We start from the raw sequence: 17,060 nt of genomic DNA, 5'->3' as shown, positions 1-17,060 counted from the left end.
TCATCCCCTAACTAGAAGTGTGCCAGGAGGCGTGTTTGCGAATGATGGAGATAGGGGGCATAGCCTCAGAAAACCTCTTAGCAATCCTGCTGTGTGGGACTTATTGGAAGCAAAAGCGGCGGTACTTGGCCCCCAAGGACATCCTTGAGGGTCAACTTCCCCTTGTTACCTCCAGTAAATCCCACACAGCAGGATAGCTGAGAGGTTGTCGGAGGTCATGCCCCCTTTCTTCAGCACTTCGCAAACTGTGCCTCCCGGTGCATAACTAGTAGGGGGATAAAGTCCCCTTCACTATTGAGGGTCCTTGGGGACTAACTACCCCTCCTGGTACCACCAGTAGGTTCCACACAGTGGGTTTGCTGAAAGGCTTTCGGTGACAAGCTCCCTTTCTCCACCATTATGTAAATACCCCTCCTGTTGCACTACTATTAGGGAAATTACGTGGCCTTGGATCTTGGGAGTCCTTGGGGGGTGGTCAAATACACCTCCTCTTACCTCCAGTAAGACCCACACAGTTGGATTACTGAGAGGTGATCAACGACCATGCCCCCTTAATCCACCACTCTGCAAACTCGCCTCCTGGCGCACGACTGGTTGGGGGAAGAAGTCCACTTTAAGCCTGAGGCCCTCAGCAGTAAATTGGAATTAATTCCACAACTAGTAGAATGCCAGGAGGTGTGTTTGCAGAGTGGTGGAGAAAATATGCATGGCCTCCAAAGACCTCTCAGCAATCCCCCTGTGTGGCAGTTACTGGAGGTAGCAGGAGTAGTTGTTGGCCCCCAAGGACCCTCTGGAGCAAAGGGGACTTCATCCACCAGGGCCAGGCATTTATAGAATGGTGAGGGGGCCGTGTGCCTCTCCTTCCCTTCCCTTCCTTAGCTGATTTCAGCCCTGGGGACCCCATACCCCATGACCCGGGCAATACACATACCCCTCTAGCTTCCCTTGCTCACCTCCAATACATAATAATCCCAGTGTAGTCCTTTGCTTGTATGGAGGCATGCAGGTCATGCTCCCCAATTTGCACTTTATTACACATAGGTGACACCAATTGCACATATCACTTTGTTTAGACAGATGCAAGTAGAGATAATAGCCATGGCTAGGCCCACTGGGGCTGTATGTTAACAACCAGCATCAAAAGTGCTATCATGGCTAGTGCAAGTATGAGCTTAAAAACAGCATGAGATGGGCTTCTGGGGAGACAATATTGAAACTATATAGCTGTAAATAGACATGAGTTTAGGTTGTCCAGGGAGATGCAATTAATATTTGTGCAGATACAGACACAATTATATTTAATTATAAAACTTACTGTGTATGGTTATGTTCAATATTTGTATCATAAGTATATACATCTTTCCACCTGTCTCAATGGTTTTAACTGGTATCACTGGTTTTAACATTTATTCACCTGATTTTAAAATGTTCAAGCTATTTTGCACAAATGAAATTAACCTAGCACTATATTTCCATATTTTAAGATGTCGTTCCCATAGCATTTATGTTATTGAGCATGTCTTCTCTGTCTATAGTTTGAACACACCACGTGTGTATGCACTGAGCATTTTAAAAATGTAAATTCATTCTGCAGAAGCATCATCTGATCAGGCCGAAACTCGTCATTGCGGTGGTGTAAGGGCGAAAAATATATTTGCCCCAGCTAACTACGGAGTTCGTCAATCGTTTTTCAACAAAGGAGCATAAGTGCCAACAAAACGGATATCGAGATGTGATAAATATAAATATATATATATATATATATATATATATATATCGAACAATGCTCCAAAAGAATGCCGCACAGGACCTCCAGGGAGAAACGGACGCTTCAGTCAGGTTTCGCATTTGCAGAGTTTTTTATTTCATTCACAAGTGAATCGAGAGTGCCACAATCCGACGCGTTTCGGCGAACTCAGTCGCCTTGCTCACTAGATGAAAGTGATTATTACCAAACACCATTTAAATAAGTAACCACCAATAGAATAGAGCAGATGTCATGTGACCCTTCATCCTCATGGTTAAAAGACTTAAACCTCGGGTCAAATGTGAGAAGACAGACTGGCAAGAGTAACATAGATTCAAACATTATTTTTAAACATTCTAATGCATTTAAAAATTATTTAAAAGCATGATTGAATTTTGCAATTTGAATTTACATCGATGTTCATATATATATGTATAAAAAAAGGGGAGAACTCTGGGTAGTTCTCAAAGTTAGGTGGAAAGCAGCTCCTGTCAGAGCACTCTCAACACCAACGACACTCTCAAATGTCTGTTTTTCTATCAAAGTCTTTAAGCATAGGATTAGCACAGTGCCATCCACGCCCAGATAGAAAAGGACAAAGGGGCATATTACCAACAAGTAGCGATATTTATCGCTAAAAAGGCTTAGAGATGATTTTTTTATCGCTGCCTATCACTGGATATGTTAGCGGAGAAAACATGCTATTAGCAACGTTTTTCTCCATTGTGCTAAAATATCCAGCGATAGCGGAGAAATGCGTGAATATCGCTGAGAATACAGCGATATTCACGCATTAGAGATGAAATGCTCTTAGCCATGTTATCCACCTCACATTGGATAACATGGCTAAGAACTGGTCTGGGCAGGTGTTAGTATTTGGAGTATTTGGAGATATTCGCGGATAGCGTGAATATTTCCAACGCTACGCCTGCCTTGCTAATAGGCGATAGCGACGTTAGCGACTGCTTTCAGTCGCTAACTGGTTGGGTACACCCACTTTTCATGTTATTAGCGCTAAACATCGCTGTCATGCAAAGCGGGCCCCAAACCGCTTGCTATCGCCTAAAAGCTGTCGCTAACATCAGTTAGCAACAGCTTGCTAATAGGGCAATAGAATTATCGCCGCTTAGCGGCCGAAAACGGCCAATAAATCAGCGATAATTGCCTATTGCCCCCCTTGGTAATATGCCCCAAAGTCTTTTGCCATTTCTACTGCAAAGTCTTTAAGCACAGCACTAGCACAGCACTAGCACAGTGATGTCTTTGCCGAGCTGTAAAATGACAAAAGTCATTTATCACTCCAGGCACAGTATTACAGCTTTGGATTGGTAAAATACCAACTCAAGCTAACCTGAAATGAGTAAAAGCTTCCCCTGACACAGTGTTTCGCTCTAATTAGAGTTCTTCAGAGAGGTATAGCTTTGTCCAGACACTAGGGAGCACCCAGTATAAGTACAAACAAAACCCTTTCAGACATAGAGTGACGCATAAATTATGCAAAAGAGAAGGGGAGAACTCTGGGTAGTTCTCAGATTTAGGTGGAAAGCAGCTCCTGTCAGAGCACTCTCAACACCAGCGACACTCTCAAATGTCTGTTTTTCTATCAAAGTCTTTCAGCATAGGATTAGCATAGTGCCATCCATACCCAGATAGAAAAGGACAAAGTCTTATGCCATTTCTACAGCAAAGTCTTTAAGCATAGGACTAGCACAGTGCTGTCCTTGCCGAGCTGTAAAATGACAAAAGCCATTTATCACTCCAGGTACAGTATTACAGCTTTGAATTGGTAAAATACCAACTCAAGCCAACCTGAAATGAGTAAAAGCAACCCCTGACACAGTGTTTCGCTCTAATTAGAGCTCTTCAGAGAGGTATAGTTTTGTCCAGACACAAGGGAGCACCCAGTATGAGTACAAACAAAACCCTTTCAGACATAGAGTGACGCATAAATTATGCAAAAAAGAAGAGGAGAACTCTTGGTAGTTCTCAAAGTTAGGTGGAAAGCAGCTCCTGTCAGGGCACCTTGCCTCTTCCTGTCCCCGCCCCCGCCCGATCTTCACGTTTTTTGGTGGGTTGTTCTGGTGGTGGACTTAAATGAGGTAGCAGTAGGGCTTCTTCACCCTCAAGGTCCCTCAGGACTAAAGTGGACTTCATCCCCTAACCAGAAGTGTGCCAGGAGGCGTGTTTGCGAATGATGGAGATAGGGGGCATAGCCTCAGAAAACCTCTTAGCAATCCTGCTGTGTGGGACTTATTGGAAGCAAAAGCGGCGGTACTTGGCCCCCAAGGACATCCTTGAGGGTCAACTTCCCCTTGTTACCTCCAGTAAAACCCACACAGCAGAATAGCTGAGAGGTTGTCGGAGGTCATGCCCCCTTTCTTCAGCACTTCGCAAACTGTGCCTCCCGGTGCATAACTAGTAGGGGGATAAAGTCCCCTTCACTATTGAGGGTCCTTGGGGACTAACTACCCCTCCTGGTACCACCAGTAGGTTCCACACAGTGGGTTTGCTGAAAGGCTTTCGGTGACAAGCTCCCTTTCTCCACCATTATGTAAATACCCCTCCTGTTGCACTACTATTAGGGAAATTACGTGGCCTTGGATCTTGGGAGTCCTTGGGGGGTGGTCAAATACACCTCCTCTTACCTCCAGTAAGACCCACACAGTTGGATTACTGAGAGGTGATCAACGACCATGCCCCCTTAATCCACCACTCTGCAAACTCGCCTCCTGGCGCACGACTGGTTGGGGGAAGAAGTCCACTTTAAGCCTGAGGCCCTCAGCAGTAAATTGGAATTAATTCCACAACTAGTAGAATGCCAGGAGGTGTGTTTGCAGAGTGGTGGAGAAAATATGCATGGCCTCCAAAGACCTCTCAGCAATCCCCCTGTGTGGCACTTACTGGAGGTAGCAGGAGTAGTTGTTGGCCCCCAAGGACCCTCTGGAGCAAAGGGGACTTCATCCACCAGGGCCAGGCATTTATAGAATGGTGAGGGGGCCGTGTGCCTCTCCTTCCCTTCCCTTCCTTAGCTGATTTCAGCCCTGGGGACCCCATACCCCATGACCCGGCCTTTCTTTTTCTTTTAACTTTTTGTTTATTTAATGGAGAGGGCTATGTGGCCATCCTCCTGGGCCTATTTCAGCCACAAGGACCCCTTCTCCCGGGACTGCCCTTTCATATTTATGTATTTTTTGAAATATAAAGGGAGTGGGACGTGTGACCCCCCTCCTGGGCCAATTTCGGCCCAGGGACCCCATTTCCCAGGGCCAGGCCTGTACTGTGGGTTCCCTGGTCCCACCCAGGGTACCCAGTTATACACGTTGGGGATCGCAGGGAGCCTGATGGTTCCCGCATTCCCTGTCGGCTCACCACCTCCTGCGGGAGCCAGCACTGCTTTTGGGCAGAGGGAACAGCTAAACATGCTGCTACCTCTGTCCAAAAGCAACTCTGCACTGCTTTGAGGAAGAGAGAGCATTTTACACGCTCTTGCTTACTCGAAGCAGAGCATAGTTTGCTATGGCTTGGCAGGAGTGGTGTTACAATTAACAGTGCGTATTTCATTAGAATCAATTTCATTTAATTACTGTAGTTAACAATTCCAGTCAAAAAGTTTGCAGTGTAAAATGCTGTCAATATCATTAGTCCTGGCTATCCCATTCTCCAACGTGCACAATGTTGCCGCAAAATAAAGGGTTTTCTTAAGCCACACAGGTCCTGAAATCAGCAGAGGCAATACACATACCCCTTTAGCTTCCCTTACTGACCTCCAATACATAGTAATCCCAGGGTAGTCCTTTGCTTGTATGGAGGCAGGCAGGTCATGTTCCCCAATTTTTATCCAACACACTTCTCTATAGAAAGGGGCCCCCTACCCTGCAGGTCGGCTTCGACTGTATGGAAATGAAGCATCCCATTAGACAAACAGTCACTGAAAGAAATGCTGAAGCCAATTTCAAGGATTGTCAAGCAATTTATTTCAATAGAAGAAATGTCAGCATGCCCATTCTGACATGCTTTAGTTTTTTTAATGAGCCTTGTTCACAGGTGCTAAAGGTGACCATGTGCTAAAAGTGCATAATCATGTGACCTTATAATCTTGGATCCTACATTGCCCATGATGCACTGTGAATACATAATTGAGTATTTGTTCTAAATAACAGTGTGTATTGCATAAGAATCAATTTTGTTTAGACACTAGCTAAATATTCCAGTCATAAATTTTGCAGTGTAACATGCTGCCAATATCAATAGTTAAAGCTGAAGTCTTTGCTACCATTGCCCCTGCGATTGTACAACCTCTTGTAACAATATGGAATTCCTCCCTCCAATCAGGTCAGTTCCCGGAGATATGGAAACAAGCCACTCTAATTCCACTTTTGAAAAAGCCAGATGCTGACCCGGCTGTACTCAGTAACTATCGCCCGATATCCCTGCTCCCAAAACCAGCCAAAATTCTAGAAATAATTGTCCAGGAACAACTCGCTGACTACTTAGAAAATAACAATCTCCTACATGACTCTCAGTCTGGATTTAGGACAGGGTTTAGCACTGAGACAGCACTTTTGGAAGTCTCAGAGACGGTGCGGGAGAGTGTGGACAGGGGTGAGGTAGCCATGCTTGTGCTCCTCGACCTGTCCGCAGCCTTCGACATGGTCTCCCACGACATCCTTTTAAACAGACTCCAGGAAATAGGGATCTGCGACATTCCTCTAGCCTGGGTCACCTCTTTCTTAAAAGACTGCACTCAACAAGTATGGTGTCGACCATTCTGGTCTCAAGATAAGAAGCCGCTGAGCTGCGGGGTACCCCAGGGATCCGCTCTCAGTCCCCTCTTTTTTTAACGTGTATGCCGCACCCTTGGCCAAAGTGATTGAGACATCCGGGGTCAGAGTGATCTCATACGCTGATGATACTCAGCTGATCTTTTCCATCAGAGATCACTCACCGCTGGGTTTTAAAAATTTCAGAACCTGCTTATCCAATATTGTAGCCTGGATGATTTCGAACACACTAAAATTGAATACAGACAAAACGGAGGTGCTGTTTTTTAACCAAGCCATCCCCCTGACACCCACCATCTGGTGGCCAGTGGAGCTTAACCCACCGCCCACCCCGGTAAAAATGGCACGCAATCTCGGAGTCCAATTTGATAACGAACTATCTTTTAAGACCCAGATTCAGAAAGTCACCTCCTCATGTTTCGGCAAACTCCGCATGTTAAAAAAAATCTCTCCCTTTCTCCCCACTGAGTCTCTAAAAACAGTGACGCACGCCTTAATCACTTCGCACCTGGACTATGCGAACAGTCTGTATGTGGGATTGCCTGCCTACCTACTTCACAGGCTACAGATCGTGCAGAACGCCGCAGCCAGGCTGATCTGTAAAGTCCCCTACCGCCATTCCATCTCACCCCACTTGAGAAAGCTGCATTGGCTTCCTATCACGGCTCGTATTAAATTCAAGGCCCTCGTATTAGTCTTTAGGGCGCTGAATGGAAATGGCCCCAGATACCTTAGACATAGACTAAAACCAGTAAAATCAGCTCTCAACCTCAGATCTAACCACCTTCGGCTCCTACTCACACCCAGATTCCGTCTTGCAAGGAAGGGAGGCAGAGCTTTTGCAGTGGTGGTTTACAAACTCTGGAACTCTCTTCCCATTGGCCTCCGTCTTATGGACACTGAATCTCAATTCAGGATCAAATTAAAGACCTTTCTATTCGCTGGACACTAATTCCTTTCCCCTATTGTCTGCAATCCTTAGCGCCGGGACACCCCCGTTGGGGGTAGCTGTGCGCTTAACAAATGTCAATAATAATAATAATAATAATGGTCATCCCATTCTTCAACGAGCGCGATGTTGCCACAAAATAAAGTGTCTTTTCAACCCACACAGGTCCTGAAATCAGCAGAGGCAGTACACATACCCCTCTCGCTTCCCTTGCTCACCTTCCATACTTAGTAATCCCAGGGAAGTTTTTTGCTTGTACAGAAGCGAGCGGGTCATGCACCCCAGCTTTTTATCCAACGTACTCCTCCATAGAAAGAGTACCTTTGACCCTGGAGTCAGATTGTAAAATCTGTTTGAATTCTAAATTCTATTCTATATATCCTTGTCTCTCAAGGTACATGTAGATAACTGTAAAAGCTGCCTCCTGTGGTAGGTTGATATACAGGAATTCCACATCCATTGTCACCAGAATCTGTTTGATTGTGTTAAAGGCCAACCCTTCAATATGATTGCTGATATCCATAGTATCTTGAACATATGAGTGTGATGCACTCATAAAGGTTTTCAAGAAGGTATCAAGATCGCAGATTGGATGAAGTTCAAATATATAAAGGTAAAATCGAAAACTTGAAAGTGATCATAATCCCTTACTTCTTCAGCTTAAAAATACATATCTTTCGTACCTGGAGAATTCCAAAAGTTAAACAATACCTGGGAGCTCGGTGGCTAAATTAGAATTCGATGGAACTCAAACATAGAATCAAACATAGAAGAATAGCAATCTGAACCAGAAACAGCCAATCTTCAAGAATGGATATTGAATGGCTCGCGGATATGGCTACATTACCACTTTACAATCTATTACTGCTTTCTCTTATCCAAATTGTCTTGAGAACTTGCATGAATAATAAACCTAGAGTAGCAATAGATTTTGGCAAAGAGGGAGGGTTCAAAGAAGAATGCAAAGTAATAAATTCAGAACTACAGATTGTGCTCCTCATCAAATCCTCTAGACAGGTAATGAGGTTTGAAAGATCAAGTTGGCAGTCCCTAATAAAGAAGAAGAAAATCAACCCAGTGAATACAAGAGTTAGAAAAAACCACTCCGGAGATTGACACAATGACTTCTGGCTGAAGATCAGGGAAGGTCTTAGAGTGAGGTAAGCCTTCTTGGAGTCAATAACACATTTCAATACCATCTTTAACACCACAGTTGATCCTGAACACATTATAATGTAAGGAATACTAACGAGGAAGTAATGATCAGAGCATTAAATGATAACCTGTTAGACGTGCTCTAGAAAGACAAGGTGACGGAAGCCATACAGGAACTCCATGAAGGAAAGATGATGGGCCCCAATATGGTTTCTCCAGAGGTGTTTCTTTCCGACATTGATCAGGGAAACGTGCAACAGTTTTCAAGGTGATAGTAGTAACATATAGCTGTCCATATTCCTGGCTAAATAGTATCATTGTGCCACTATAGAAGAAGGGTCACAAAGATGACCCTAAACGCTACAGAGCAAAAAGTCTAATTGATAATGAATGTAAAATCTTTTCCAAATTAATTTTGAAGGCCATGGATGAGTGGATCACTAATAAAAACATTCTTACGCCCATGTAAGGAGACTTCAGAGAAGGTCTATCTATGATAGATCAGGTGTTTACCTTTTTCCATATAATTTATAAATGTAGCACAGCAATAGAAAATGCCTGTGTATGTGGCCATTTAGATTTCTCATCAGATTGCCATCTGATTTCTAGGAACCGTCGTTTGGAACAAACAGAGCATTTTGTCCATTAATCCTGGGCTTCTGTCATTAATACAACTGTTGTATACTGGAACCTCCTCCCTGCCTAGATGTAATGAAAAATGTTGAATCAATAAAAACAAATTTACCAGCAAGGCTGCTCATGCTCCACTCCGGTTCTCCCTTCATATAAATGACCTCTATCAAGAAATCCAAAAAGGCACTGATGATATTCCATTAATAAATGGATTTAAGAACCCAGCCCTTCTGTTTGTTGATGATTCCATCCTGATAGCAAAAACTCCATAGGGTCCTCAAACACATCTTTCAGCTATAGAAAAATAATGTACAGCAACCACAATTAGCAATTAAAAGAGGAAAAAACAAGTTAACGACATTCAGGACCAAGTGTGATAAGAAGTATATGTTTTTCATAAATCAAATAAGACTGGAAGAAGTTGCTTCTTTTAGGATTTTAGATGTAACAATCAATAGGAAGCTAAAGTGGAAAACTCAGGTACAAACATCTACAGGCAAATCTGAAGCCAACGCAGATGCCATCCTGAGGATGGTGTGCAAACACAGTCAGCAGTTTTGCAAATGTATTGATAAATTCTTCCAAGCAAAATGTTGAAGTCAGGTTTTATACAGAGCAGAGCTGTGGGATGGACAAGTGCACACATTGTGTAGGCCGCTACAAGAGGAAACTTTGGAGATGACTGCTGAAATTGCCATCAGTGGTGCTAGAATCGTACATTGGCTATTCCTCCATTGAATACAGCAGTCAGATTGCCCCATTTAAGTATGGGCTGGAAAGACTGAGATGGCAAGGCACAAAATTAGTCACTCAGGATTGGAAAGAACAGTTTTCTATGCATGCAAAATCATTACGTGCAATTTAATGGGAAAAGGAAGCCAATATTTAAACCATATTTAACCCTGGATGGTAACAACTCTACGAATACGTCACATAGCTGCCAAAAATTGCGACACCGCAAAAACAATTGGTCCGGCAGTATAATTTTTCAGTACTCTAAGAGCATGCACACATTGCCGAAAACCAAGGTTCTTGCACAGTCGAATAAACCAATGCTTCCTCGGTTTGTAGTAAGCAGGACAGAAGAAGAAGACACGTGGTTCCGATTCACTTTCATATTCGCACAGAGGGCAGTTTTTTGGAGCGGCCATAGCCCATTTACCTGTGAAGATTCGTAAGGGTAATACTCCATATCTACATTGAACATACAATTTTCTGGCTATCACAGGGTAAATTATATCTAGAAAATGTTCAAAGCAATAAAAATCTTTCATCAAAATAAAGGAAGCAGTTCTAGAACCAGCATTGGGGTTACACAGGGCCCTATTCAAGTTCTCAGCATGATATACCTTCGCCAGCATACTGGCCGATGTTTCTTTACAGCCCTGCTCGGGATCAGACCATAGGACAGAGAGTTCCAGCCTGGTCAATTCCTTCTTGATGTGGGTCAGCCAGGGAATTTTTAGATGTGCTCGAACATCTAAGTATTTCCCCGAGCTCCTGCCTGTAGTTAATCAGCTCTGGCGTGACCCAGAGCCGGCGCCAATACCTTAATGGTTTTAAGGCTAGCTCCTCAACAATTGGCACAATCCCCATATCGAGTATTAGTGGGAGGAGCGGGGTAATGGGCAGGAGGGCTAGAAAGTGCCTTAGAAAGTTATTCTCAACCCTGGTAAGTTGGGTTTTATCACAATGACCCCATAGCTCACCGCCATACATACATGCACCCCTAGCTTGAGATTTATAGCCCTCCAAAAGTGGGCCAAGAGGTTTTATCGTTGACACATTGGATAGCCTAAGAATCCCTCCTGATAATTGGACAAGTTTTAATTGAGATTTGGTTTGGTGGGGGCCCCACGACAAGCTCTCATTAATCGTGACCCCTAGGTAAACAAAAGTGCTTACCGTTTCCAATCTTATTTTGCCCAAAACGGGATTCGGTCTTGTAGTTCTAGGTGGGTTGAAGATCATGAATTTTGTTTTAAGTGAATTGATCTCCAATCCCTGGATTGTGCAGAAATCTACAAAACCATCCAACATCTGTTGAATGCCATTGGACATCTGGAGAGCAAAAGGGTGTCATCGGCGAACATTATCGCAGGTACCCTATTCCCTGCTAGCTTGGGTGCATCATTGTTCTGCACTCCATTTAGGTGCGCGATTACCCCGTTGACATAGAGGCAAAACAGGGTCGATGCAAGCACACAGCCCTGCCTTACCCCCCAAGTCAACGGGGAATCTAGATGTCATTTCGCCACTCTTCCCACATCTAACTTGGGCGAAGTTAGCCACATGCAACCTTACCAGGACTGAAAGGAGGTGCATGGGAACACCCAGCTCGAGAAGGACACTCCAGAGTTTAGCCCTGGGTACAAGATCAAAGGCAGAGCGTAGATCCACAAACACCATATAGAGGCTGCCACCCTCTATACGTACCGTTTTCCAGTGCAAAAGCACTAGTCGAAAGATTTGATCCACGGTTGAGGTGTGTTTCCTAAACCGTGCCTGATAAGGGCTGAGTATTGCATGCTCCTCCGTTCCAGGATAAGGCTCGCAAAGATCTTCTGAGGAACATCGATGAGACTTATAGGTCTGTAGTTGGATGGGAGCAGAGGTGAACCCTTTTTAAAGATAGGGACTATCTCTGCTCCCAGCCAAGTACTGGGGAGAACCATGCCTCTTAGAATTGCGTTGAATACAATCCGGAGATAGGGACCCCAAACCTTGGGCTGGTGCTTAAAGAGATCGCCTGGAAGTTTTTCCAGACCGGGTGCTTTGTTTGAGGCAAGTTTGTTAATAGCGATACACACCTCAGCCACGTTACCTCACACTCTTCTGGCTCAGTAGTGTGTGAGCCAAGGGTAAGGGAATTAGTGGTTTCATCAGGAGGGGCCTCGCTAGAATAGAGGGCCCTAAAATGGCCTTCCCATACTTCTGGCGCTAGATTAGATTCAACTGCGGTTTTCGGTTGCCCTGAGCCTGTATTAACTATATACCAAAATGTTTTATAGTCTTTGATGTTTAGGGCAGCGGATAGACAAGTCCACTTTTCCTGTTCCCACTCTTCCCTTGCGCACTCGGGTACCCTTTTGTAGCGAGCCCTCCTGTCTTTAATAGCTATTCTATTGTTTTCTTTGAGGGCCATCACTAACTCTGACTTGGCTTTCCTGCACGGCTTATTGTACCAGGAAGAGCAGGGGACCCCTTTATCCTTCTTAGTCACCCTGGGGTTCAGTACCTCAGCTAGGCTCATTACTAAGTCCCCATGGAGCACCTCTAGCTGTGATAGAGAATCCACAGTCGGTGGAAATTCAGCTAGGACTGCTACCTCGGATAGAAAGTGAAATGCCAATTTGTACAAATTCGCTATCTGTTCTGGATTTTTCTTAAAGCGAGATCATCTAACTCTTCGCCTGTTACTAGTCAGGGTGAGATTCTGACTATGGCCATCGCCCATCACTGGAGCTCCGCTACTTTCCAGTATGGGCAGGCCCATTTCTAAAATTAGAGCGTTGTGGTCACTATCCACTCGAGTCATCACAGTAAGATCAATTACCCTCGGCCACAGCCTAGTTTCCAGCAGGATATATTCAAGATGTGACATATGCCCCAGTTTGTTATATGTGCATTTGGCTGGGGTGTCCGAGGAAGTGCGGCCCTTACATGCACGTAGGGAATGAGTGATGGTTAATGCCATAACCTGAACTGCTAGTGGGGACCATGCCCTAGCAGGCGTTGCCTGGGTCATAGGAATTGACCAATGGTCATCCTCTGCCATTACCGTTCCTTCGTTGAGTCCCTCTAGGGGCTCAAAGTGGCAGTTCAGATCTCCCCCTACCACTATATGGAAGTCATTTGGAATAGTTGAAATAAGGATGGAAAGATCATTGATGGTGCTAGACTCTTTACCTATGCTAACGGGACGTGAATAAACATTGATCAGTGCTATGTTATATGCATTTGGCCAGGTAAGAACCACACATTGGATATCTCTAGAATGAGTAATAGTTGCTGTAGCTTTACAGCCCAGGTGAGTTCCCACCCAGATTGTGAGGCCACCCGATGGACAGCCTCTCCCTCCCCAGACTGCCGGTATATGGAAAGAAGCAAAACCCACCCTGAATTACTCAGTAGGCGCCCAGGTCTCCTGAAACAGGCACACATCATTTGCATCCACAAAGGATCCCCATTCTGAACAGGCGAGTTTATTAGATAATCCTGCCAGGTTCCATGACAGTAGTTTTATTACCTCTTCGTTTGGGCCCCTAGCTGTTCTCTTTATTTGCTCTAAATTAGCCTCCTCCAGCCAACCTGCTTCACCTATAAGGCAAGGCATTAGCTCACTCTCCTCAATAAGGTCGACCATAGGCTCCCTAAGGGGTGGGCGGCTACTTGCCACGACTAGGGTCGATACAACAGCCTTACGGCTTGTGCTCTTCCCATCCCATACTTCTTCATGTGTCTGTCTACCTGGATTGATCCCTTCTTCCGAATCTGCCTCAGAATATGCCTCATTTATACACCCATTACTACTGTCTAGTTTACTCAAATTCAGTCAATCCACCATGTCTAAAGTTCTAAATCTGTTATGAATGCAAACAGCATCAGTTACCAGGGATTCTCTGGGCCTACCCTGGCTGGTGCCCATCCCTACTAGGGGGCCTACTAAGTTCCATGGTGAATCTCTATCAGTACTAGTGCGTAATGGAGCCGGGGGATAGAAATACGAGAGGGAGAGAGATTGTATAGCTGTTTCGCCTGTGAGCTGTGTCCACTGGCATATATGTGACAGTGTCCGTGTGTCCCTAAAGTTAATTAGGACACAATCTCCTGTGCGGTCCTTAGGTCTATGTCCCACCCATCATACCCTATGGACAAACAAAATCTCACTTGTTACGTTTGGCGGTAATGGTCTATTTTTATTCAGCCAATTAGTAACTTTATTTTTTAGTGAGGTGTGTGTCTCTTCAGTACCATTTATCAGTGGTTGGACCCCTGCTAAAACTACAACAAGAGGGCTACATTGGGGTGGTAAATCAATGTGCTTACTTGGTATATTAATGGTGCGTTGGGAATTTGGGACAGCATTCTGGGAAATTCTAGGTTTATCCTTGCTTTGGATATGCCTATCTGTCTCATTCGTGACTTGCCCAGGTTTAACCAGTTGAAGTCTCCCAGCCCCCTGGCCCCGGTTGTCTGTCCTAATCATAGCAGGCCCCGGTTAAGTCGATTGCAAGCTCTCAGGCACCTGGACCTTGTGATGGTCTGACAATGACCTTCCTCCACTTGTGGGGTTTGCTTCAGGGGGAGTTTGGAGTGAATGTTCAGTACTAGGATTACTAGGGCTTGTTATGGCACGAGAGATCTAATCTAAAGCATTTGTGAGCGTTAGTAGGTTTGCTTCCATGACTGTCATTCTATTCATTAGGGGCATCAAACAAGCAGCAAAAATAGACCCCACTTTCTCACAAAAAGCACTGTTCAAAGTAACCACCGGGACCACAGGAGTATCAGAGGAATTGGAGTCAATAAAGATGTCTCTGGCTCCACATTATTATCCACAGTATTCTTGCCCACTTCAGCCGGCGTTGCAGGCCTACCTCCCATGGCGCATTTTTCCTTTTGTGGGCCCCCTAACCTCTTCTTGTTTTTGGGGCCTTGTTTGTCCTTTTGTGCCTCCTTTTTGCCCTTATGTGGGGCAGTCTTGGACCTTGTTATAGCACAGACCAACTTATCCGGTGACTTATTTTCTGCTACAGAGTCCCCATTGCAGTCAGCAAAACTCTACCCAACAGCAAGTGATCATCAATAGTGAGGTCAAAGGCCTGCGGGGGGAGGGAATCAAGCAAATGTCCATCCTCCATTGTGCACTTCGCTGGCCCCTGACCCAATGAATGCCGTCATTCTGTTACTGCGATCTCTGTAGCGATAACGTTAGATGCTTTTGTGATGAAATAGTCCAATGTTCCCATCGGACCCCCCCTTAGGCCCTTTCTTTTTGTTTGTGGCACCACTTGCCATGGCTGGAAACACAACCCTCAATGACGATTACCAAACTTCACAAAACTTAGGATCGGTCAATTGATCTTACCGTTTGGTTACTCAGCGGCTAGTGTCCCAGTAAAGATGTTAGGGGGTAGGCCCAGCCCAGCCTACTCCAGCCTCGAACGGGCTCAAACGAGCCCGGGCTTTGCCCGGCGCGTGCCCGCGCGCATCCCGCGTAGCGGTGGGCGGGTCCAGGAATGTAGGCTGTCAGTATCAGGGGGAGGAGCACGGGTGTGGTGAGTGCGGAGACTCCTGGTCCTAGGAGTCCCGCTGGCTCCCACTCTCCCCTGTGTACCAGTGGCGCGAAAACAAAGGTAGCAGCCGCTGCGAGCGGTGATGAGGCAGCGGCTGGGGGAGGAGCGCGGTGGGGGTGAGTGCGGAGACTCCTGGTCCTAGGAGTCCTTCTGGCTCCCACACTCCCCTGTGTCCCAGTGGCACGAAAACAAAGGTAGCAGCCGCTGCGAGCGGTGATGAGGCAGCAGCAGGGGGAAGAGCGCAGTGGTGGTGAGTGCGGAGACTCCTGGTCCTAGGAGTCCTGCTGGCTCCCACTCTCCCCTGTGTCCCAATGGCACAAAAACAAAGGTAGCAGCTGTATTTTTTAATATATGTTTTACATTTTTTGTAGTTATTATTTATTTTTTATTTGAATTTTGTGTTTTTTAGTTCCCTAGTGGGTTGTGGGTTCATAGGGGAATAAGGTGGGAAGTACTTAAATTCTAAATTAAATTAATAATTATTTTCATACAGTAATATTTATTTAAATGAGAAGGAATAGTGTTAAATGTGCAAATTAATTTAATATTATTTAATTAATAATTGGTTGTTAATTAATAATAATTAATTGTTAATTATTTATGGTACTTGTGTAATTAATTTTAGGTGTGCTTTTTGGTGTTTATAGGTGTAAAGGGTAGGAAGTATATTTTTATTGATGAATTAATAATTGGTTGTCAATTAATATTAATTAATTAATTGGTAATTAATTAAGGTAGTTCTGTAATTCATTTTAGGTGTGCGTTTTGGGGTTTATAGGGGTAAAGAATGGCAAGTATTTTTTTTATTAATAATTATTTATTAATTGTTATTAATTAATGTAATTACAAATTAATTATGTTAATTGTGTAATTAATTATAGGTGTGTGTTGGGATATTTATAGGGGTAAAGGGTGAGGAGTAATTTGCATTTAATTAATATATAGTGGTTAATATTAATTATTTGATATTTATTTTGGGTAGTTGTTTATCTTTTGTGTGTTTTACTTTTAAAGAGGTAAAGGGTGGGTATTAATTGGATTTTACTTATTTTATACCTAGTTGTTTAATAATAATAGTTTTTGATTTAAAAATAAGTTTTAATTGTGTAATTTAATATTTTACTGTTTAATTTAGGTGTGTGATGTGGGGATTATAGGGTTAAAGTGTGTATAGTTAATTCATTTTTATAATTGTTTTTATTAATCACAATGTTTTAATTGATAATTATGTTAATTATAGAAATACATATTTTTTTAATGTAGAAGTGTGTTGTGATTTGTGTGGTGTTATAGGGTAGGAATAACATTAATACATGTATTTAATACTTAATGTTTTTGTTTGTAAATATTGTCCAGTTTCAAATATTTTTGGGGGGGAAATTAATATTTTATTTTATTTTATTTTATATAATATTTGTAGGTATTTGTTATATGTAATTATATTATAAAATGTTTTCTTTTTATAAATTAAAATATTGATATTATAATTTGTAACA

The sequence above is a fragment of the Lissotriton vulgaris genome, chromosome 4_1 (assembly GCF_964263255.1).
Source record: "Lissotriton vulgaris chromosome 4_1, aLisVul1.2, whole genome shotgun sequence".
Taxonomy (NCBI): domain Eukaryota; kingdom Metazoa; phylum Chordata; class Amphibia; order Caudata; family Salamandridae; genus Lissotriton; species Lissotriton vulgaris.
This window is presented reverse-complemented; position numbering follows the sequence as displayed.